We start from the raw sequence: 22538 nt of genomic DNA, 5'->3' as shown, positions 1-22538 counted from the left end.
GCCGGCCCAACGTAGGAGGATATAGCCCACATCGCCCTTGGAAGAACCGGGGAACTTACATTCTTATATTTCGTTGCACTCCCTCTTGTATGGTATTCGTAGGACATTAATTTTTTTCTTAACTTCTTCCTGCGTAATACATGGTTGGGAAGGTGCAACACCGCTACCATTTTGGTCACTGTCAGTACTATTTTGTTTTTATCATTGATCGTAGTTTCCATAGTAGTGGAAACTGACGATACAGTGAGACAAATTGCAATAAAACTATTTTTCACTAAAGATATCTGGGGAAACATCGACACACACAACGTCTGCCATTGTAAAGCATACGTGCATTCCCTTCACGTGTTTAAGCCAAGTATTACGCACATTTATGCGATCGGGAATGCTCAGTAGCAGCCAGGATAATGTACATTCGACAATTAAGCGTCAGCAAGGAGCATTAGTGATGAAATTATAGGAGGCAAGGTTGTGCAACCTTAGTAGGGACAAGATCCAGACTATTCGAGAGTAGGATCTAACAATCTGAGACAGTGTTACGAGACAAACTTCCGTCACATTGTCCGCAAAAGTGATGTCAGATCCGCCTAGCGACAGCGATCTGAACGCCCATTGGCTGAAAGTGTGTGTGTGTGTGTGTGTGTGTGTGTGTGTGTGTGTGTGTGTAGGAAACGAGAGAAGTGTCCTTATTGGCTGAGGGAGAAAGGGGGAGGGGTCTCTCTTGTGGATCGGGAAGACAGGGCGAGTTAGTCGCGAGGCGCCACTCAAAAAGCACGGTCGAGTAACCGGTAACCGGGGGCGGCATCAAAAGAACGGTCGCGAGTAAATATTCCAGCTGTGAAACATGACATAAAGTGAAGGTCTGCGAATGCCATGTCTCGTGGCCAGTGTGTATCACGATTATGGGAAGTCAGAAAGGTGTTAGTGTGTTGTAAAGGGTTGAATAACAGCGTAGCCAAGAGCCACCATATTGGAAATTCTGTGAAGTGTGAGTCAAAGTATTTTCTTTATTAAAACGAATATAGTACAAATCGTTGTTGACATTTCACAACATCACCTACATTGAATCTGGCGCCTGAGCGCTACTACTGTGCGACGAGGGACGGAATACCGAAGCAGCAAGACACCAGGTTAGTGATACAGAAACCAAAGAAGTAAGGCAAGTCGCTTCCTTCTCGCTACAATGCCACTGATGGCGTTGTACCATCCTGTCAAATTTTCCGTCAATCAAAATTTCTGGCCACGCAGGGTAGCCTCCCTCGGGCATGTGTGTGTGTGTGTGTGTGTGTGTGTGTGTGTTTTGTCCCTAGTTAAAGTTAGAGTGCAAGCCTAGGGACAGATGACCCCAGCAGTTTGGTCCCATAGGAACTTACCACAAATTTCCAAAATATCTGGGAAATACATCACAGCACTTTACATGATCAAATATTAGACAAACATACTATAATTTGACAGATTGTTTGGTCTTTTAAGCGGGCCTTTACACCATTGTTTGACCGAGCGAGGTTGCGCCGTGTTTAGCACACTGGACTCGCATTCGGGAGGACGATGGTTCAATCCCGCGTCCGTGATTTCCCTAAATTGCTCCAGGACAATGCCGGGATGGTTCCTTTGAAAGGGCACGACCGACTTCCTTCCCCATCCTTCCCCAATCCGATGAGACCGATGACCTCGCTGTTTGGTCTCTTCCCCCAAACAACCCAACCCAGCCATTGCTTGTAGGCAAGTTGAGCAGTCCACTGTGAAACAAATCCAACAACTTTACAGTAGAGATCTGCAAACTGGGGGTTTCGCTCGCTCGTACCCGCTCGGCCGCTACGCGCACGGTTATGGCTTCCCCGAGGACGAACGTTCGAAGCGGGCTCTGGTCGAAGGAGGCTCCTTGGCTTGGGGAAGGCAGAAGCCGGCCGGTCTTGCTCGCTCGCCGCGCTGGTGCTGCCACCAATGTGTGTCGGCAGGCTGGTGTCGGTCCACCACCTGATGGAACTACACTCACTTGTCAGATCAGTTTGTTTACGCTGTAGAAGTATACTCCTGGGTGGCAGTTTCTAATCGTGACATCATTGTGATCCATAAGACAAAAAGCTCGCTTTATGCAACAACGAAATTTTGGAAACAAATTGGAATTTCACAGGAAAACTATGTATCTACCAACTTTTGTGGGTGTCATAATGAAAAATCAGGTTACTGCTTTTAATGACACCATCTGCCCTATTGGTTCAAATGTACTTATGCGAACTTGACGACCTAACAAATTAGAAATCTAACAAGAACAAAACTCTCTCCAAATTATTCGCTGTTGGCGTAATTACAATGAATCGATTCGTTTCGGATCAAGTTCGCTTTTTCAGTCAGAGATAACGTTCCAAACCGCACTAAATTTTTTTTTGTTCTAGCTTATCAGAACCTGATATTTCATCACATATTTGACCCACACTATCTAACGTCTCATCTCTGTCAGAAACAAATATTGTCTCCAGTTGTTACTATTCTGTGCAACGCCGGAGTTTCGACTTTCTCATCTGCGAGACGGAGTCAGCGATGATTCAGTACTCGTAGTACTTACAGTTAACAGATGATAATACGGCCGTTGTAGTCTTGTTCCAAAATGCCTGTGACACTGAAAGTGGCTTTTTACAATTAAGCGCAATTTTCATTTGCTGAACATGCAGCGAGTCTACAGTAATTTAAACGTATTCACCTTTATATCTTCGAGTCCTTCATTGCAACGGCTTTTTGATTTGTGCACCCATAACAAAACAATCTGAACCGCTGGGAAATTCTCGCCTTCTATCATTCCTGTTGCATCTCTGATTGGCTCTAAAATGTCTGGAGTTCTTTTGCAATGTTTCCGTAATCTGTAAGTTTTTCAGAGACACCCCTCTCCGGATGTAATTCCATGACTTTGTCGTGGTGCTTTAGTACATAGTGTAGCATTTTAAACAAGCTGTTACACTTACTCTACGTTTCTTGCTTAAAGATTGTCTACATCGAATTCATGTCACCAGTTTTCTTCATGAAACGGTCACTATATTTACCAGCATATATCGTGGGAAAAAAAAGCCCGCAGCTCGTGATCTCGTGGTAGCGTTCTCGCTTCCCGAGCACAGAGTTCCGGATCGATTCCCGGCGGGGTCATGGATTTTCACCTGCCTCAAAATAACTGGGTGTTTGTGTTGTCCTCATCACTTTATCATCCTTCACGCAAGTGGCGAGACTGGGCTGAGAAAAGGTTGGGAATTTGTACGGGCGCTGATAACTGCGCAGTTGAGCGCCCAACAATCCAAAAATCATCATCATCATCATCATCATCATCATCGTCATCATGGAAAAACTACTCCAAGCTTATTTATCAAGTAATTGTCTTGCAGCATGTGTTTCAGGACTACGTTCAAAACATGTGCGCCGGCCGGAGTGGCCGAGCGGTTCTAGGCGCTACAGTCTGGAACCGCGCGACCGCTACGGTCGCAGGTTCGAATCCTGCCTCGGGCGTGGATGTGTGTGATGTCCTTAGGTTAGTTAGGTTTAAGTAGTTCTAAGTTCTAGGGGACTGATGACCTCAGAAGTTAAGTCCCATAGTGCTCAGAGCCATTTGAACCATTTGAACCAAAACATGTGCAATGCATGCGTAATGCTCAAAGTACTGCAGTGCCTTGCGTACATTAGTGCCTTCGTCAATGGCAAATTAAAGAAAAGATGTTCACAGAAATTATATACATTGTTACTCTGTTCTTATCAGCTTCGCAAGCAGAGTAGCCTCATTTGAATACAATTTTGTGTGGTGCTCATCAGAGATCTTAATTGTCCGGCCAGTGACGCGAGCCATACCGTTCGATCCCTCGCACCAGACTGACTGGACAGCTCGAATCACATTGCTTCTTAGAGCACATTTGGCAGAACATCGTGATTTCAAATTTTATTATTAAATCTCTTATTATGAAATGTTGTAAAAATGCGATCTGAAATAAGTGGATTAAAGCTTTCTATGGAGAGTGTATTCCGCATTACAGACGAGCCTGACTACACTTTGTCAAATGTCAATAAGAAAATCTGACGTATCTGGAGAGTTGTTTCCTGTGTCAGCAGCCAATCAGATTATTGTTGTGATACGATACTGCTGTGCAATGCATGGCCGAAAGAACTTTGCATCGTACCTCTGAAGAACACAAGCTCTGCAATATCGTATTTAGAAGCGAGGGCCAGGCAAATGACTTTCAATTAAAAAATTAAAATGCTTCCCAAGTAACAGAATATGCGTAATGGGTGTACGAGTGCAGGTTGTAGACACAAGATTGACGACATATGGAAGTTTGGATCTGGCCGTGAAGTGTGCTCAGGTAACGTAATGGTAAGATGACAGCTCGCGATAAGCGGGATATCTAGGTTCGAGTCCCGGTCCGGCACAAATTTTCGTTGTCCTCATTCGCAACTGTGAATAAATTTCATGTGCGTTAGATTATTCTCCTACTAAATAGGAACAATTTCTCGCGGAACTGGTACTCACCGTACATCTTGGGAATCAATCTTATGGCTCCATTGCCAGAAAATTATACTAGTTGTCGTTTTTTCACTATACGATCACGGCGTGACTTACAGTTAAAATACCGTGAGCGTATGTTAAAACATGTGTTGACCCCTACCTACTTCCTTAAATTCCTTAACAACTTTTTGGAAGAAACTGATGTTGTAGCCGTGGGTAATCCGTTGTCACCCTTAGTGCCCAATTAATTTATGGAAGAGTTCGAGGTAAAAGCACTGCAGCCTGCTTATTTGAATCCCATAGTACTCGTATTTCCGAGATATGTTGGTGACACGTTTTAGTGGGGCCACACTGCGAAGATAACTAGAAGAATCTTTAACCACCTAAATTCCGTCCACTGAAAACCCCAGTTTATAATGGAAATCGAAAAAGAGGAATGCGTTCCAGTTTTGAATCTTTTGGTTCATAGTTAAGATGACAGCACCTGGGGACACGTGGTTTATCGGAAGCCGACTCACAAGGACTTGCAATACATGCAAACCGCAGTCATCATTCCCAAGAGTCAATGTTCTCAGAACCTTGGTTCACAGAGCATATATTATTGCTGGTGAGAGTAGTGTGCAGGTTGAAAGTCTACATTTATAGGAAGTTTTTGGAACAAATGGGTATCCAAGACACCTGATATTTGAGGCGCTGCGGATAAAATATTAGGTGAACGTAAGAAAAGAGGAAGAAGATATCGGAAGATTTAAATGTGTGTCTTTCCTAGCATATCTGAGAAGCCTGTCTTCAAAAATGGGGTAGTTCTTCACCAAACGCAAAGTGAAGGGATTTTTTGCCATTCACTGAAGACAGCAGCACCTTCCGGTTCCGTCAAAGATGAACTGAAGCTTCGGAAGGCTCGGGTTACATGGTTCCTTGGAAGTCCGCCTTTCGTACATCGCACTGATGATTCGTACAATCCATGAAAGATGCACGGAACATCGTAGGTACACCTGGCTCTTACAGTCCACTAAATCGGCTGTGACAGGACATTACATCGCCACCGGTCACTCAAAGCATTATGAAGATGCCGAAATTTCAGCTTCGATTTCATCTTTTCGGAAACAGATGGTGAAGGAAGCCGTTGTAATTAGTTTGGAGAAGAATTTAATTAACAGATACAGCGTATTCAGTTTGGACAAACCGTGAAAACCGGAGATTTCTTTAATAAACTTGTAAAGACGTCGCTACTGTGCAGCTCATAATATGCGGCAAAATCCCAGCATGGATAGACAGCGCAGCCACAGATTCAATATATACATACGTCATTGCCGCCTATCAGTTCCTCTGCCCCATGTGCATCTGTGGCCGTATAACCAAGCGGGCAGTATCTTCACTCTGTCAACTCACACTAAGGTGGTCGCAATGGATACGCGCAAATGTTAGGAAACGAAATATAATATTTAGTGGATCAGCAGTTGAAGAGTTTTTTGTTCAGGACAGTTGAAGACAACGGCAGAACTGACAGGTAAAAAATAAACAGAAGAATAAAAATTGCATGTAATACCAACTAAAGTTTTAAAAGTACGTTTCCCGATATGTGAAACGGAAAGTTTAAAGTAAGCAGCTTTATATATGGGCATTTAATGGATGTTGTAAGGTACTGGGAGAGAAATGGGTAAAATTGTAGTCACTAAAATCTGTCTTTCTGATATCAGCTCTAAATAAGAGTTACAGATCTGTTACCACTCCGATAGTGTGTACATGAATTGCTTCAATACCTGGCACCAGGCGTATCTTTTTGGGATCCGAAATACGAGGGTATAGTTTTAAAACATAGTGATCCACAGCCTTGATGACTATTTCCTTAAGGCATTTTTACTGTCAACAACTAATGTGTTTGTTCCATTTCCTGCTCTTCGCAGTCCCTCGTGTGAACTATGTGACGAGCTGAAACCTTTTGAACTTGTAACCCCGATACTGTCGGGCTGTTACTCTCGTTTACGAGCTTTAACATGAGATTTATATTTATGGTGAACCACCGTGATTCGATGACAGGAACTGAAAATTGTAAGTCATTGTACTTTCAAATACAATTACACAGCTACGTAGCTCTCCTGCAGACAATATTCCCAAGTAGGAGGAAGAACACTCAACGTTAGTGCAATAAGCTCGTAGAGATTCACAGATTGTTGAGACGATGGTCTTGCCTGGAGGGGACAGCATGGAATGCGTTGCTCATTTAACTTCCGGACTTCGAGCGGGCGTGCCGGCGCAGAGCGGGGTGAACTACATTTATGGTGGTCGCTCCCAGTTTGATGGCTCGTCAGCTTAGTTCAGTCGCTCGTTGTGCCTCCAGATAACACGTCGATTCCTAAACGAGGGCAAGAAGACTGCAGTAAACGTGACGTCATTCTGCATCGTCCCGTGCTATCAAGCACTTAGATCATAGCGGCAGCTATTGCTACGAACTTCCACAGTTCATGGAGCATGAATATCGTCTTTATCTTTTGTACTTACACGTATTCCTAATTCTGCTGTCTTCCTAGATAAAACCGTTTTATCTCTTCTCGTGACACAAACTTCATGTCATTTTAAAAGTTTATTGTTTGCAATATTCATGTTGGTGACGAAATCTGGCTACTGGGACTAGACCAGTGAGACATGGTACTTAGGGAAAGGCAGCGTTAGGTGTGGACGGGGCCTTACTCAGTTACCATTGGTTGCTCAGGTTTTTTTTTAAGCGCCTACACTTTATTTGGAACCAATTGTATATAAGGGTGACAACAAGGAACGATTATCAAATTTGACTGTTAAGACAATATGTAATTAAATATTCGTCCGCAGCTCGTGGTCGTGCGGTAGCGTTCTCGCTTCCCGCGCCCGGGTTCCCGGGTTCGATTCCCGGCGGGGTCAGGGATTTTCTCTGCCTCGTGATGACTGGGTGTTGTGTGATGTCCTTAGGTTAGTTAGGTTTAAGTAGTTCTAAGTTCTAGGGGACTGATGACCATAGATGTTAAGTCCCATAGTGCTCAGAGCCATTTGAACCATTTTTTGAATTAAAAATTCTTTAGACAAATTGCATTCACGGTTGAAGGCCTTATTGACCAGATATTCAAATTATTTGTCAGCTGATGGCCCCAATAGTAATAACTAAAAAAAAACAATTTGACAGCTGAAGGCCTAGATAGCAAATTCTTACTAAAATATTATAAAAGGAGGAGGAGGAGATTAGTGTTTAACGTCCCATCGACAACGAGGTCATTGGAGCACAAGCTCGGGTTAGGGAAGGATGGGGAAGGAAATCGGCCGTGCCCTTTCAAAGGAACCATCCCGGCATTTGCCTGAAGTGATATTGGGAAATCACGGAAAACCTAAATCAGGATGGCCGGACGCGGAATTGAACCGTCGTCCTTCCGAATGCGAGTCCAGTGTGCTATTATAAAAAAGGACAATCGTATTAAGAGACAATGTCTAATTAAAAATTCTTAAGACAAGTTGCATTCACAGCTGAAGGCTTTATTGACAAGAAATTCGAATTATTTGTCGGCTGAAGGACCCAATAGTAATTACTCAAAAACAATTTGACAGATGAATGCCTAGACAGCAAATTCTTACTAAGATATTATAAAAAAAGGCACAATTATACCAAGAGACAATATGTAATTAAAAATTCTCAAGACAAATTGCATTCACTGCTGATGGACTTATTGACAATCATCACAATCTGACCAAATCAAGAGAGAAGTAGGCCTCAGACAGTGCTCCTAGAATCGGCCTGGGAAAGACGGTCAACTTCATAACCAATGAGACAGGCAGCCAAAAGTTGAATTCACTTAACCGGATGGCAACTCAAACTAGTGATGGTTTAAACGCAGACCAACACTCTTGCAGAATCGTTTGATAACCAATAGAACGATGGAATAACCCAGACAAGACGGAACTGGCGGTCAGCACTGCGTCTTAAGAATCTGGTGTTTAGAACATCCAGAAGCAGAAGGTACCACTACGACCAAAGTAGTCCAAAACAAACGACATATCCGGACCACAATCAAGGAGGCTGTCGAACTACACGCCTTACCTGACAGCAGCGGCAAGGCGAGGAAAAGTACACTGCCGCGAATATACTCTCAAATGGTTCATTTGTCTCTGAGCACTACGGGACTGAGGTCATCAGTACCCTAGAACTTAGAACTACTTAAACCTAACTAACCTAAGGACATTACACACATCCATGCCCGAGGCAGGATTCGAATCTGCGACCATACGCGACACCTCCAGGGCAGGTGACTGGGGCTTTAGCGGCCACTAGGCAGAAAAATACCGTTAGTTGAACTTCATCAATAAAAACAAGGAATTCAATGATTAATAATAAAAGGTGGAGGATAGCTAATTAATTTCGCCATCTCTAAACACTCAAGTCGTTGCTCTTCGTCTTAGCGACCCTGCGAGCAGCAACACGCGAACAAATGGCGTGGTCTCAAAATAGTGGAGGCTTCACTACTGGTTTAATGTTCACTCAACTCAAACGTCCTGTGTCTGATGGAGAACGAGGTTGTGCATAAAATTTTGTTCTTATACTGTATGATCAAAAGGTAAGTGCAATTTGGAGAGCATAATCATTGAGAGAAAGAAAAGAACAACAGCTAAGTTTTTAATTGACAGGTTGAACCCTTCGATATTTTATTAACTTGCTGAATGGTACAAATGGAAAGTAAAGCGGAACAGCATTTAAACCATTTAAACTTCCAGAGGACAGGCAAAGTGATACTTATCACAAAATCTGCTAGAAGCCACAGAAGAGCGTACAAAAAAAATGGTTCAAATGGCTCTGAGAACTATGGGACTTAACATCTGTGGTCATCAGTCCCCTAGAACTTAGAACTACTTAAACCTAACTAACCTAAGGACATCACACACATCCATGCCCGAGGCAGGATTCGAACCTGCGACCGTAGCAGTCGCGCGGTTCCGGACTGAGCGCTTAGAACCGAAGAGCGTACATTTGCATCTACATCTGTACTCCGCAAACCACGTTACGGTGTTTGACGGAGGTTACTTCACGTACAATTCTTACTTCTCCCTTTTCCTCTTCCACTCGCGAATGATGCGCTGCAAGAACGGTTATTGGTGAGCGTCTGCGTGATCTCCAATGTCTATGATTTTACCTTCATGGTATTTTCGCAAGATGTACATAAGAAGAAACAATATATTGGTTGACTCTTCTAGGAATGTAAGCTCTTGGATCTTTAATAGTAAACCGCACCGATACAAAATGACTCTCTCAGAGTGTCGGCTACTGGAGTTGGCTGAACTTCTATATGACAGTTTCGTGTTTAGTAAATGAATATACAACGAAAAGTAGTGCTCTTCTTTGGATCTTCTTAATTTTCTTTATCAGTCCCATCTAATACAGACCCCAGACTGCCAGGATGACGAGCAATATTCAAGTGTTGGTCTAACGAGGGTTTTGTAAGCTGCCTCCTTTGTGGGTGGACCACATTTCCTGAGGATTCATCCAATGAATCTTAGTCTGCCATGTGACTTACCCGCGATTAGTTTTATGAGGTATTTCCACTTAAGTTGCTTCGTACAGGTACTCTGCATATTTTATGGATGTGACAGCTTCCAGATGTTGTTCTGAAACCGTGTAACAATACAATAATGGTTCTTCTAAGATATTTAAGCCCAATATATAATATTTGTTTATATTGGGGGTCAGCTGCCAATTCGTGCACTAATCATCGAACCTCTATGGGTCTTCCTGCATTTTGCTACAAATTTGTAAGCTCGGTAAGTCCGTCTTTATTCGATGGTTGCAGGACCTCCTCTGCTCATTACAAAATGTCGAATGAAAACACCTTCAGCTGTCTAGATTTACAGTTGTTATTTTACTGAGCAACCTGTTTCAATGCTACATTAAGCCTTTTTGAGGCCCCTGACCGGCATGTAGGAAGAATCCCAATTCTGGTCCAGTCAAAATAGGGGCTTGCATTCAGTGACTGGTATCCGTAGATTTTTGACACGGCGATCCGTTCGATCATCACTTGGTGAAGCGATCGCTGTGACAAAAATCTACGTATACTAGACACTGAATGCTGGCTCACATTTTGACTGGATCGAAGTTGGGATTCGTCTTACACGCCGCTCAGGGGTCCTGAAGATGGCGTACTGTAGCACTGTAGCGGATTGCTCAATAAAATAGAAACTATAAATTTAGACGGCTAAAGGTTTATTCCGCAACAGCTCCATCAGCGAAAATCCTCATCGAACGTCCTAGATTATCCTCTACGCCATTTGTATACAGTGTGAGTCACTTAAGACGTAACACACCTTTTATTTCGTAAACAGTTAGACATATCAAAACGCGGTTTTCGGCAAATGTTAGAGCATCGAGAGGAACGTATGTTTTTGTTTGGTTAATGTTTTTAATGCTAGTATCGACTGAGATGCTGAAGTATGTTTTTTTTATTTAAATAGAACCGTATACTTTTATAACTGGATTCGATAGCTCATGAGAAGACAATTACAGCGATATAGAGTTTGTTAACGTTGACGTTGAAGTCTGTCTTCAAAATAATTAGAGAATTATCCTACAATTTTCGGAGCAAACACTACCAAGCATGCGTCTCGGATCAGGCTGCGAAGTTGTATACCGTAAGGTAGGCCTGCGCTACGAGAATAAAGCTGTATATCTCCTTCAACCATTTTACTACCTAGATGCAAGTTCACCTACGAATACTGCATATGGAAATACGACATAAGCTACAATACAGCATATCACAAAGGGCTTAGAAAAATATTTCACATTTGTGTATCCTCCCAGATTTACGGGAGCTGAAACAGAGATCTCAGCTGTTCATTCTTCAAAAATAAGGAGGTCTTACGCGCTGCAAAACGCGACTACTGTATTAAATATCTAATTGAAGAAAGAAGATATGATTTATCTTTTCCTGTACGTGGCTGTGTGTTTCTTAGAGGTAAAATACATGCTGTCGGACAACTGTCTCTTTATGCACAGCTTTAAATTATATCATGTGGGATACATTAGTTTAAGTAAACGTTTTGTTAAGATTACTTTGGTGACCATCTGTACTCCGAAAAATAAATATTCTTAACTAAACGTCGTTTCATGTTGAACTTAAGCGCGTAAATGACAGTGATCAGCTATGTGCAATGCACGCTGTCGGGTTATTTGACACCGCAGTGCAGTTTCGTACACAAGTAAATGAAATAAACAGCTTATTAACAATGATATGGTAACCTCCCAAATCACATAAGATAAATTTGGTCATCCAAAAAAACTTCATCCTTTGTTTATGCATGTATTCAATCTGTTAAGCATGGACTGAGAGGTACTTTTACAGATGTAATTATAGTAGGTGATTCGACGACGCATATCGTCTGGTGTATTTAGGGCTTCGTCATAGCCTGCATCTTTGTGTGCTCGCCAACGAAAGAAATCGAGAGGAGTTAAATCAGGGGACCAGGCAAGCCATTTGATATCGGAATTTCATTCTTTCCAACTTCCAGACAAGTTCTCATCCAGTGTTTTCGTTGCAAAACAGAACGAGTGAGGTGGAAAAACATCGTGTTGCAGCAACATACACTGTCGAATTTCCAGGGGTACCTCTTCAAGAAGAACCGGCAGAATGTTCCTCAGAAATGTGCATACGCATGTCCATTTAGAACGCCTAAGATGATGTAAGATGCCACAATGTAATTTCCTATCATTCCAAAATATACGTTTACGCTCCACGACCGTTGATGTGGCACCTGACGAAGCCAGAGTCGATTTACGGCTGCCCTGTAGCGTATGCTATCCAAATTTACATTATTATGGTTAGCAGATGTTGCTTCATCGGTAAAGGGCGAACTTTGGAAAAACGCAGGGTCATCTCTCAGTTGCTGTAGGACAAACCAACAAAATTCTGCACGATGTTCGAAATAACGGTCATCGGATGCCCAGTGTAGCTACAGATGACAGGGATGGAAATTCTGTCGATGTAGGATGCGAATGACACTCGTCTGGCTGACTGCATGTTCCTTGTCAATGTGTCACGTATCATTGTGCGGACTAATTAGCGTCGTAGCCACAACAACTTCGTGTTCTCTGTCAGTTACAGTCTTCTTTCTTGTCCTATTTTGGGGTTCAAGCAGCCTGTCCGCGCTAGCGTCTTAATAATTCGTGCAGCTGCCTGGTGCGTCGGACATTGGCGATCCGGATGGATAACCATATACCGCTGTACTATTTTCACGAATTTCTTTTACATTTTCCATACGAAAGTAGTATATTCAACTTCTCCTCATTGATATACATGTCTGCATGCAACGAATCTTGAAGCAGAAATGTGTGGCCTGCAGTGCAGACAAATAAACAGGCAAATGTGTCAACATTCTGACACAGCGTAGCACGAGAGCTCTGCTTAGCGGTGTCTGCACCACTAATGTTCATTCGGGCCACAGTGTTCCCAAATTCTAGGACATTTCTCGGGCGCCGGCCGGGGTGGCCGAGCGGTTCTAGGCGCTACAGTCTGGAGCCACGCGACAGCTACGGTCGCAGGTTCGAATCCTGCCTCGGGCATGGATGTGTGTGATGTCCTTAGGTTAGTTAGGTTTAAGTAGTTCTAAGTTCTAGGGGACTGATGACCTTAGAAGTTAAGTCCCATAGTGCTCAGAGCCATTTTTTTGACGTTTCTCGAAGTTTTTACGTCAGGTTTCAACGTTCAACATTAACAAAAGCTATATCACTGTAACCGTTTTCTCAAGAGCTGTCAAATGCAGTTATAAAAAGTGTACGGTTCCATAAAAAAACAAAAAACAAAAAAAAAACCTTATACTCGCTTTAATATTTCTTCAGATATCAAAGCTAAAAACATTAACGAAACAAGAAAACAATAATCCATAGCTCTCGACGCTCTAACATTTTCCGGAAACCACGATTCGATATGTGTAACCGTTCACGAAACTAAAGGGGGGTTACGTCTTACGTGACTCATCCTATATACATTGTGGAAATTAATGGTCCAATAAAATTCCCCTGGGATACGCCCGAAGTTACTTATATGTCTGAAGACTTCACTCCGTTGAGAATGACATGCTATGTTTACTAGAAACCACTGAGTACATTCCCATAGCTGGTCCTATATCCCGTGTGCTCGTATTCTGAATCGGGGGTGTCAGTTTGTGAACCTCATCATCACCTAACAGCCACTTGAAACAAACTGTGGAATGTCTAGGATAATGGCAGTAGGGAAGTGTCACGTATATTGACCATGGATACACGATGATATGAACGTGCATTTGTTGGCTCTCTCGTGATTTTATTATATAAGGACGCCTGCGTGGTGGTACTCGACTGGAAGTTAACTGGTTCGACTCCTGGACGTAGATGAGACGTTCAGTGCCAGTATTTGACAGGCAGGGGCGGAAAGATGGTGTGATAAAGTTACTGATCAGCAATCTTTACGACGATATCTTGAATTAAATTTCAAACCTTTCCACAAAGTGCCATGAAGTGAGGGCATGTGATGCTGTTGATTGAGATCCGTCCATCGGATGGGAACGTTAATCTAGGGGACCCCCTTAGCGGTATTCGAGAGGAGCTGGCTATGAGCTAGAACGGAGTTTCACTCTCGCCACCATCATGCAACACAAATACACGCAATACATTCTTTCATTGCATTCACCTACAATTCACAAACATATACCCCAGATCAGTAGCCGGCTGGTCGCTGAATCCTGCAAGTCGCCGAATCCTGCTTCGCTGGCTGACTGCAGGCACAGCGCTGCTGACGCAGAACTCCACCGTGCCAGAGAGCTCGTTACGTAAGCCCGCCGCACTGATTCCGCACCAGCGGGGTGTTCTCGACCGTGCCGTATATGTTATGGCCCCTGGCGACGCCCTGCTACCTCACGGTGGGGGATGCCCACTCGTGTACACGCCCGACGCGCAATAGTGGACGACGGTTTGTGCGCAAGGAGAGCGATTCGCCGCCCCCTGGGCTGGAATCAGACATGATGCTGCAGGTGATCTGGTGCTGACCGCTACACCGTGGCATTAAGTACGGGAGAGACATAGTACGTAGAGGCACTGCTCTGCCGTCGCCTCAAACCGGTGGCTGCTACTAGCGGGTCCTTATCTGAAACAGCCCCGTCATCCTGGCCTGGCTTCTGTTAAAGAAGTGGGATTATCGGGTAATTATACTGGGCTACCATTGGAAGGCCATCGTCACTGGACAGCAAAAGTTTTTCCGCCCTATTGCTCAACAAGAGGGCTATTAGCTAAAACTCCTGTGGCTACCATTAATGGGCCAACATTATTGGCCAGAAAAGAATTGTTCCCACACTTATGCTGTAGAAGAGTTACTGTTTAAAATTCGTTCTGCTGCGTTTGGTGGGCCCATATCGTTGTCTAGAAGCGAAACGGCAGAGCATGAGAGAGGGAATGCTCATCCAAAATGTTGTGGTCCGGCATCGTGGCTCCCCTCCATCAAGGAAGTGAATACGCAGTCGCGACATGCGAGCAATACAAACAACACTCTAAAAGCTACTTCTGCGGAGAAAAAAAGAATTTAGATAAACATTTCTCCTCTCTTGCTCTGGCCGTTTCACTTCTAGCCAATCATATGGGCCCACTAATAGCAGCAGGAGGAATTTTAAACAATAATCCTTCTCCAGCATAAGTATGAGAAAAATTCCTTTTTGATCTATGAAGTTGGCCCACTAGTGGTAACCACTGGAGTCCTAGCCAATAATCCCCTCCTTCGGCACTAGTTTGGGAAAACTTGTCTTACTATCCAGTAACGATGGTCCAACAGTGGCAGCTCAATGTTGTTACCCAATAATGCGACTTCTCCAGCACGCGTGAGGGAAACCTCTCCTCTATAAGAGAAGGCGACACTGGTTTCTGACAGTGCCCAGTCTACCGTGAACACCATAAATCCAGAAGAAGATTCAAATAGCAGGTTCGAAACGTCTATTGTTTGTAGAAATATGGTGCGTCCTAAGATTGCAGAAGATTTTAACTTCCCTACTGCTACTGTCAGTACGGAAATCTGTCTCGCCATTTACTACACTAGTTTGCGGAGACAGTTCGCTGTTTTATCAAGCTAACCTGTCAAGCAAAACTGCATCGGTCTTATTGAATTATTACAGTGACAACATGCCCTATTCGCCAGTTTCAGCGCTGCTGCAATACGCCGAGTTTCACAACGGTATGTGGTCGTTACGCCACAAAGTGAGTAGGCCGCTAAAGAAGTCATCTCTATTGGCCGGACACAGAGGTCAAATTTCTTCTCTTGGAGCACTTGGGCACCCACATGTCTTGTGAAACGTGGTCGTTACCGAGCTGGCTTGCCACTTTGCACTTCATCGTTCATACTTCTTTGACCACTGGTTCAAATGGCCCTGAGCACTATGGGACTTAACTTCTGAGGTCATCAGTCCCCTAGAACTTAGAACTACTTAAACCTAACTAACCTAATTACTGATCGTTGAGTGTTTACCAACCTTTTTAGCGTATTGCGTGGAACAAGTATTCTTCCAAGTTTCCAATTTTCTTCTGAAACTGAGTTCAGCAATCTGTGTAGGAATAGCGACACATTGTTGAAGTGGTGCAGCGTAGTCCCACTACCAGCATCTGGCGACATTCTGCATGCATCAAAAAATGGTTCAAATGACTCTGAGCACTATGCGACTCAACTGCTGAGGTCATCAGTCGCCTAGAACTTAGAACTAATTAAACCTAGCTAACCTAAGGACATCACACACATCCATGCCCGAGGCAGGATTCGAACCTGCGACCGTAGCGGTCTCTCGGCTCCAGACCGTAGCGCCCAGAACCGCACGGCCACTCCGGCCGGCTGCATGCATCAGTGCCCCACGAACGTATGTATGGAGAACAGTAGTTGTATCATTTCACATAGAGCGTTTCCCCAATCTTCACATTGTCGAAAATGCCACACGACTTGTATTTTGTCACTGCTTAAATGAGAACAGTTATTGTTTCCGTTAATACTGCTCAATGATGTAGCCGGTCGCGGTGGCCGTGCGGTTCTAGGCGCTGCAGTCCGGAACCGCGGGACTGCTGCGGTCGCAGGTTCGAATCCTGCCTCGGGCATGGATGTGTGTGATGTCCTTAGGTTAGTTAGGTTTAAGTAGTTCTAAGTTCTAGGGGACTGATGACTTAAGATGTTAAGCCCCATAGTGCTCAGAGCCATTTGAACTCAATGATGAAGCCACGTATACACGGAGTGAAATCAACAACGTACATAATAATCGACGGTCGCAGTAAAATGCACAAGCTATAGTGGAAACCAGTGTAGTTGTTCGATCAATGTTTCTGCAGTATGATTGATAGTATGTTCATAGTTCCAGTCATTTTAAAAGAGCGAGTGAAGGTATAGAATTACTTGCACTTTTTTAGAAAATACGTCCCTTGAATGGCTTGAGGAGGTTCCTTTGGCCTCGTGGACTGCAATAGACTTCCAATACGACGGAGCCCCTCCACATTTTACTAGACTAGACGTGTGAAGAACAGTTCAACCGGAGTTAAATGGCCACCAGGGTCGCCAAACCTTACGCCATTAGAATTTTGTTTACGGAGTTGGATAGTCGGAGATGAATTTGCGAGAAGAACTACTTGGTCATTCCAATGACGGTGTTTCCCTCATTAGGGAACATGCAGAGAGAAACAACACAAAATATTCTCCGAAGGGTGCACAAATCCATTGAAGTTGACTGTGGGATGTTCCAACATTTATTGTGAACTGTACAACAGGTATAATGTGTCGTGCACGATAACGCTTTGAGGTGAATATGTTAAAAATAAATATTTTTCAATAGGTACTTTGTGAAACGCATGTCGTAATGTTTTAACTGCAGCATAGGTGTTTATGCGTGAACCTGCCAAAGGATTGAATAACACAGAAAATAAATAAAAATATTTGTTAAACATGTTGTATCTCGGAAACCATTCGGAAAAGCGGATAAGCCCGTATTATCGTTCCTGTCTTATTTCTGAGTACAGATAATTCTTATTAGGACATCCTATAGAACCGTCAACAACTAAGAACCTCAGCAGTTGTGCAACACTAACAAGAAACTGTGGTTCAGACTCAGTTATCCATTGGCATTGGTATAATACGAAACGTACCTGCATGCGAATGATTTAGTGTATGAGAGGTATCAAGATGACAAAATAGAAGTTAATGTTAGGGAAGGGAAAATCATATTATTCGTACAGCTGAGCGACCGATAGTCATTTTATCGTTTTACTTACCGAGTTAACTCATTCAGAGTTCCGCTGTTCTGATCTCACAAAGGCTAATCGGGACCGCCCGCCCGCTATGATCCTCAGCTAGTGACGTCATTTGGATGTGTTGCAGATGGGCGTTGGGCAAGCACAGCGCCCTCTCTGCCGTTGTCAGCTTTGCAGACCTCGAAGCCGCTACTCATAGTTTGAGTAGCGTCCCAGTAGCTCCTAAAGCGTCACCATCAGGCGGAGTGCACCCTGTTCCTACCCTCCCACCGCGGGAATTGAACCCGGGTTCTCTGCATGGCAGTCAGCCGCTGTGGTCACTCAGCTACGGAGGACTACTGTGCTCATTTACTTCACTTTCCCTGTAAGGGCGAGAACTTCTCACTTCCTCTAGAATTCTGCACCTATAATGGTCTGGTCACTGCACAAAAATAGATCTTTCGCTGCGCACACAAACCCTATCCGTTGGCACATGAGCAAATGTGTTTCCCCACATTGTCACTGGTCAAATTCAGAGTAGCCCCACATAATGTTTACTTTGTGTTTTGCAACTCCTGTTCTTAACCTATTAGATGTTCTCCATGTGCTATACTGTAGCTGCTGCTCTTGTGCGATTTCCTCATCGGGATGCAGGTTTGTATTTTGCAAACAGAAACATTACCTCAGAAAAATAATGGCTAACGGAGAAATCTACCATTATTTCATGCAGGGCGATGCAAGAGCATGGACAGACAAAGCGGGTTTGACAGTATTACAGACATATTTCATACTATCCAAAACCAAAATACTGGCAAGAAGTCTTAATTTAGGGCAGCCTCTCTGCAAAGCGAAATTAGTATACATAAAAAAGTAAACTCGCCTCTTTGGTGCGACTGGTTACGTAGGAATTTTTGCGCAATTCGTTGAACCACTGCTGAAGTCCGCCCACGACAGAGGTGAATCACTTACGGCAGAGTGCGTTGTGACAAACGGATGTGATTGTTTCGCTGGGCTGGCAGAAGTTACTCGAAGCGGCTGTAGGCTCTGCAGTCTCTCCTCTGCCGAAAGGGGTGACTCACGACGCACGACGCTGCAGACGGAGCTTACTGAGTGCTTGCTATTCCGGCATCAGCCTCTCACTTAAAACCTTTTCTTGAAATACTGAATACAGAACTTAATGAAATTAATTTATATGTATTTAATTTTTACATAGTGTTTATCAAAAATGGCTCTGAGCACTATGGGACTTAACATCTGTGGTCATCAGTCCCCTAGAACTTAAAACTACTTAAACCTAACTAACCTAAGGACATCACACACATCCATGCCCGAGGCAGGATTCGATCCTGCGACCGTAGCCGTCGCACGGTTCCAAACTGAAGCGCCTAGAACCGCACGGCCACAGCCACCCGTAGCCACCAGCTACCTAATCCTGAAAAAACACAAGTATGCGCATCCAACCTGCATAAAAGAGGAGCCTCAAGGCAGCTGGAAATAGAATGGAGAGGGATTAGACTACAACAATGCATTAAGCCAAAATATTTACTTTTGACTTACACTGTCATTCAAAAACAGTGCACTGATTTAAGAGGAAAAATATGTTCAAGAAACAATATTACACATTAAACAACTGTTTCAATATGGGGAGTGCAACCTGAAATTCTTTGATCACCAGCATTGGGACTCAGTTTTGTAGCCGGAGAATAGTGAGAGGCTTCTAGCCACCCAAAATAAGTAGAGGGCGCTTTAAATGACACTGTCTGCCAGGATTGTAACCGGATGCCTGGCCTCAAAATTTACCAACTTGCCTCCGTAGCACCACCAAATATTACACACAGAGTAGTCAGTGAAATAAGGCGAATGAGCAGCAAATCGATCCACGACACTTAATGTGCACCTCAAACCTCACCGTCTCAAGCAAGAGCTATATCCAAAGGACTATGCCACTAGAAAGACGACCTGAGACCCGGCGGGATCATATGTATTACAATCCTGATAGTGTCATTTAAAGCGACGTCGGTGAGCTCAAATAAATGTCCATATTGTAATAGGATTAGCACTTGTCCGATTAGATAGGCGAGTACGATGTGGTAACCTATACGCATACTGCTATCGATCAAACTGTAGGTACCACTAGGTCGAACCATGTAGATTTCGCAAGTGCAAATCAACTCACTGTTATTATGCATTTTCACATGGCTGATATTTGGATGGCGTCTCTTTGTAATCTTTTCTGTAAGGAAAGAAGATCCAGCGAACAGCTACAGATTTTCTTTTAAATTTGTTCTCAGACTGGCCTCCGTATAAGGGCCAAAGAAAAACTGCAGCTGTTCGGTGGACCTTCCCACAAAAATGCATTATTGGCATATTCAGAATAACGAATAAAAGCATCAGAATAACGAGATGGGAGGGGGAGGGTGGGACGGCGTTAACCGCGCGCGCAATATGGTCTCGTCAACAACAGCTAAGCGTTTCCATACTAAACACGTTACTCGCAACCCCACTGACGCTATGCAGTTCGCGTTGCTAGTTGGTAATAGCTTTACCACTTAAGATTCATGCTGCTGTGATATAGTACTGTCTTCCAGTTTATAACTCTCCATACCAGGCGTAGAAGTATGAAACCGGAATATCCCTATGGATGATGATGGCCGTCAGTGTAGGGCCCGTGAGGCCGAATCTGCAGCGCCATCTGCTCCCTACAACGGCTGACGACGAATGTCAACACACACTAACCCAAGTTCCGCACGTCGGTATCTGATTCACACCGGTAAACACGTCGAGTATGAACTACGATTTGCGGGCAGATTTGGGTTTCTATTATCATTTGAGGATAACTGCTGCAAAATCACATAGAATGCTTGTCGAAGCTTTCGGCGAATATGCGCTGGCGAAAACACGATGTTTCGAGTGGTTCAAAAAATTCAAAACTGGTGATTCTGACGTGAGAGACGAAAACGCGGGAAACCACCGAAAAAGTTCGAAGCCAACGAATTGCAGGCATTATCGTATGAAAATGATACTCACACTCAATAGGAACTAGCGGAACGGTTGAATGTGAAGCAGGAAGCCGTTTCTATTCGCTTTAAAGCTATGGGAAAGGTGCAGAAAGTGGGAAAATGGGTTGCACATGAACTGAATGAAGGACAGCAAGCAAATCGAAAGACCACTAGTGAAATGCTGCTCGCAAGATAGAAAAGAAAGTCGTTTCTCCATCGAATTGTGATAGATGATGACAAATGGATATATTTTGAGAATCCTAAGCGTCGTAAATCATGGGTGAAACCCGGCAAACCATCGACATCCACTGCAAGACCAAATCGCTTAGGAAAGAAGACAATGCTCGGCGTTTGGTGGGATCAGAAGGGTGTAATCTACTATGAGCTGCTAAAACTTGGTGAAATCGTTAACACTGATCGCTACCAGCAGCAAATGATCGATTTAAATTGAGCATTATGTGAAAAACGACCGGAATATAGAAAAAGGCAAAACGAAGGCATATTGCTCCATGATAAACGCCCCATTACAGGCAGCAAAACGGTGAGAGAAGCGGTCGAGGCATTCAGTTGGGAAATACCAGTGCATGCGGCTTGTTCTCCAGACTTGGCGCCGTCCGATTATGATCTGTTTGCATCACAGGGACACGCTCTCGCTGAACAACGCTTCAATTCGTATGAAAATGGCTTGCTGACTCGTTCTCTTCAGAAGAAGAACTGGTTTTTTGGGTCGCATTGACAGCCTGCGAGAGAAATGGGAGAAATGTATAAAAAGCAGTGGAGATTATTGTGAATAAAATGTTGTTTATCAGTTTCAAACAACAGATGTATAATTATTGCATCCAAATTTCGGATTCATACTCCTACACCTGGTAAAAGCAATGGTCAGTGTAACGCACTTCACAGTATCCACTGTGATTCGCGGTTAATTGGTTGGTTGTTTGGGGGAAGAGACCAAACAGCGAGGTTATCGGTCTCATAGGGTTAGGGAAGGATGGGGAAGGAAGTCGGCCGTGCCCTTTCAAAGGAACCATCCCGGCGTTTGCCTGGAGCGATTTAGGGAAATCACGGAAAACCTAAATCAGGATGGCCGGACGCGGGATTGAACCGTCGTCCTTCCGAATGCGAGTCCAGTGTCGCGGTTAATTGCAGTATGCTATACGGAAGGAATTTTTAAATAATTCATGTGAAATTAAATAAAAATTTTCAAGTATCAACCGCTTAAACCGTTTACAGTAGTGTATGTAGCACATAAGTAGTACTTCGGCATTTCTATAAAAGTGAGATATAGAGTTTTTCTAGTAAAACACTGAAAGTCATTAAGCATAACCGTGAAACACAATATATAGCTTCGCACACTGAAGGAAGCTGATGATTTGTTCAAATGGCTCTGAGCACTATGGGACTTAACTGCTCAGGGCATCAGTCCCCTAGAACTTAGAACTACTTAAACCTAACTAACCTAAGGACATCACACACATCCATGCCCGAGGCAGGATTCGAACCTGCAACCGTAGCGGTCGCGTGGCTCCAGACTGTAGCGCCTAGAACCGCTCGGCCACTCCGGCCGGCTGATGATTTGTGAGTGAGGTTAAACACAATTTAATTTCCATCCTAGACTTTCATTTGTACTGTAATAGATGGAAGATCCGTTAGAAATGTGTATGGTTTCGATGTTTCCTTGTACTTTAATTTCCTTTCGAACTTCCTTAACCTATTTTCTCTTATTTTTAAGACCTAAGTGATGCACAAAATTGCTTCCTTTCTTTGCTTTGATTTGTGGCACTTTTCCCTCTAACGATTTACGAATTACCACTGTATTGAACATGTAACTATCTGT

The sequence above is a fragment of the Schistocerca americana genome, chromosome 5 (genome assembly GCF_021461395.2).
Source record: "Schistocerca americana isolate TAMUIC-IGC-003095 chromosome 5, iqSchAmer2.1, whole genome shotgun sequence".
Classification (NCBI taxonomy): Eukaryota; Metazoa; Arthropoda; class Insecta; order Orthoptera; family Acrididae; genus Schistocerca; species Schistocerca americana.
Note: the sequence above shows the minus strand (reverse complement) of the source record.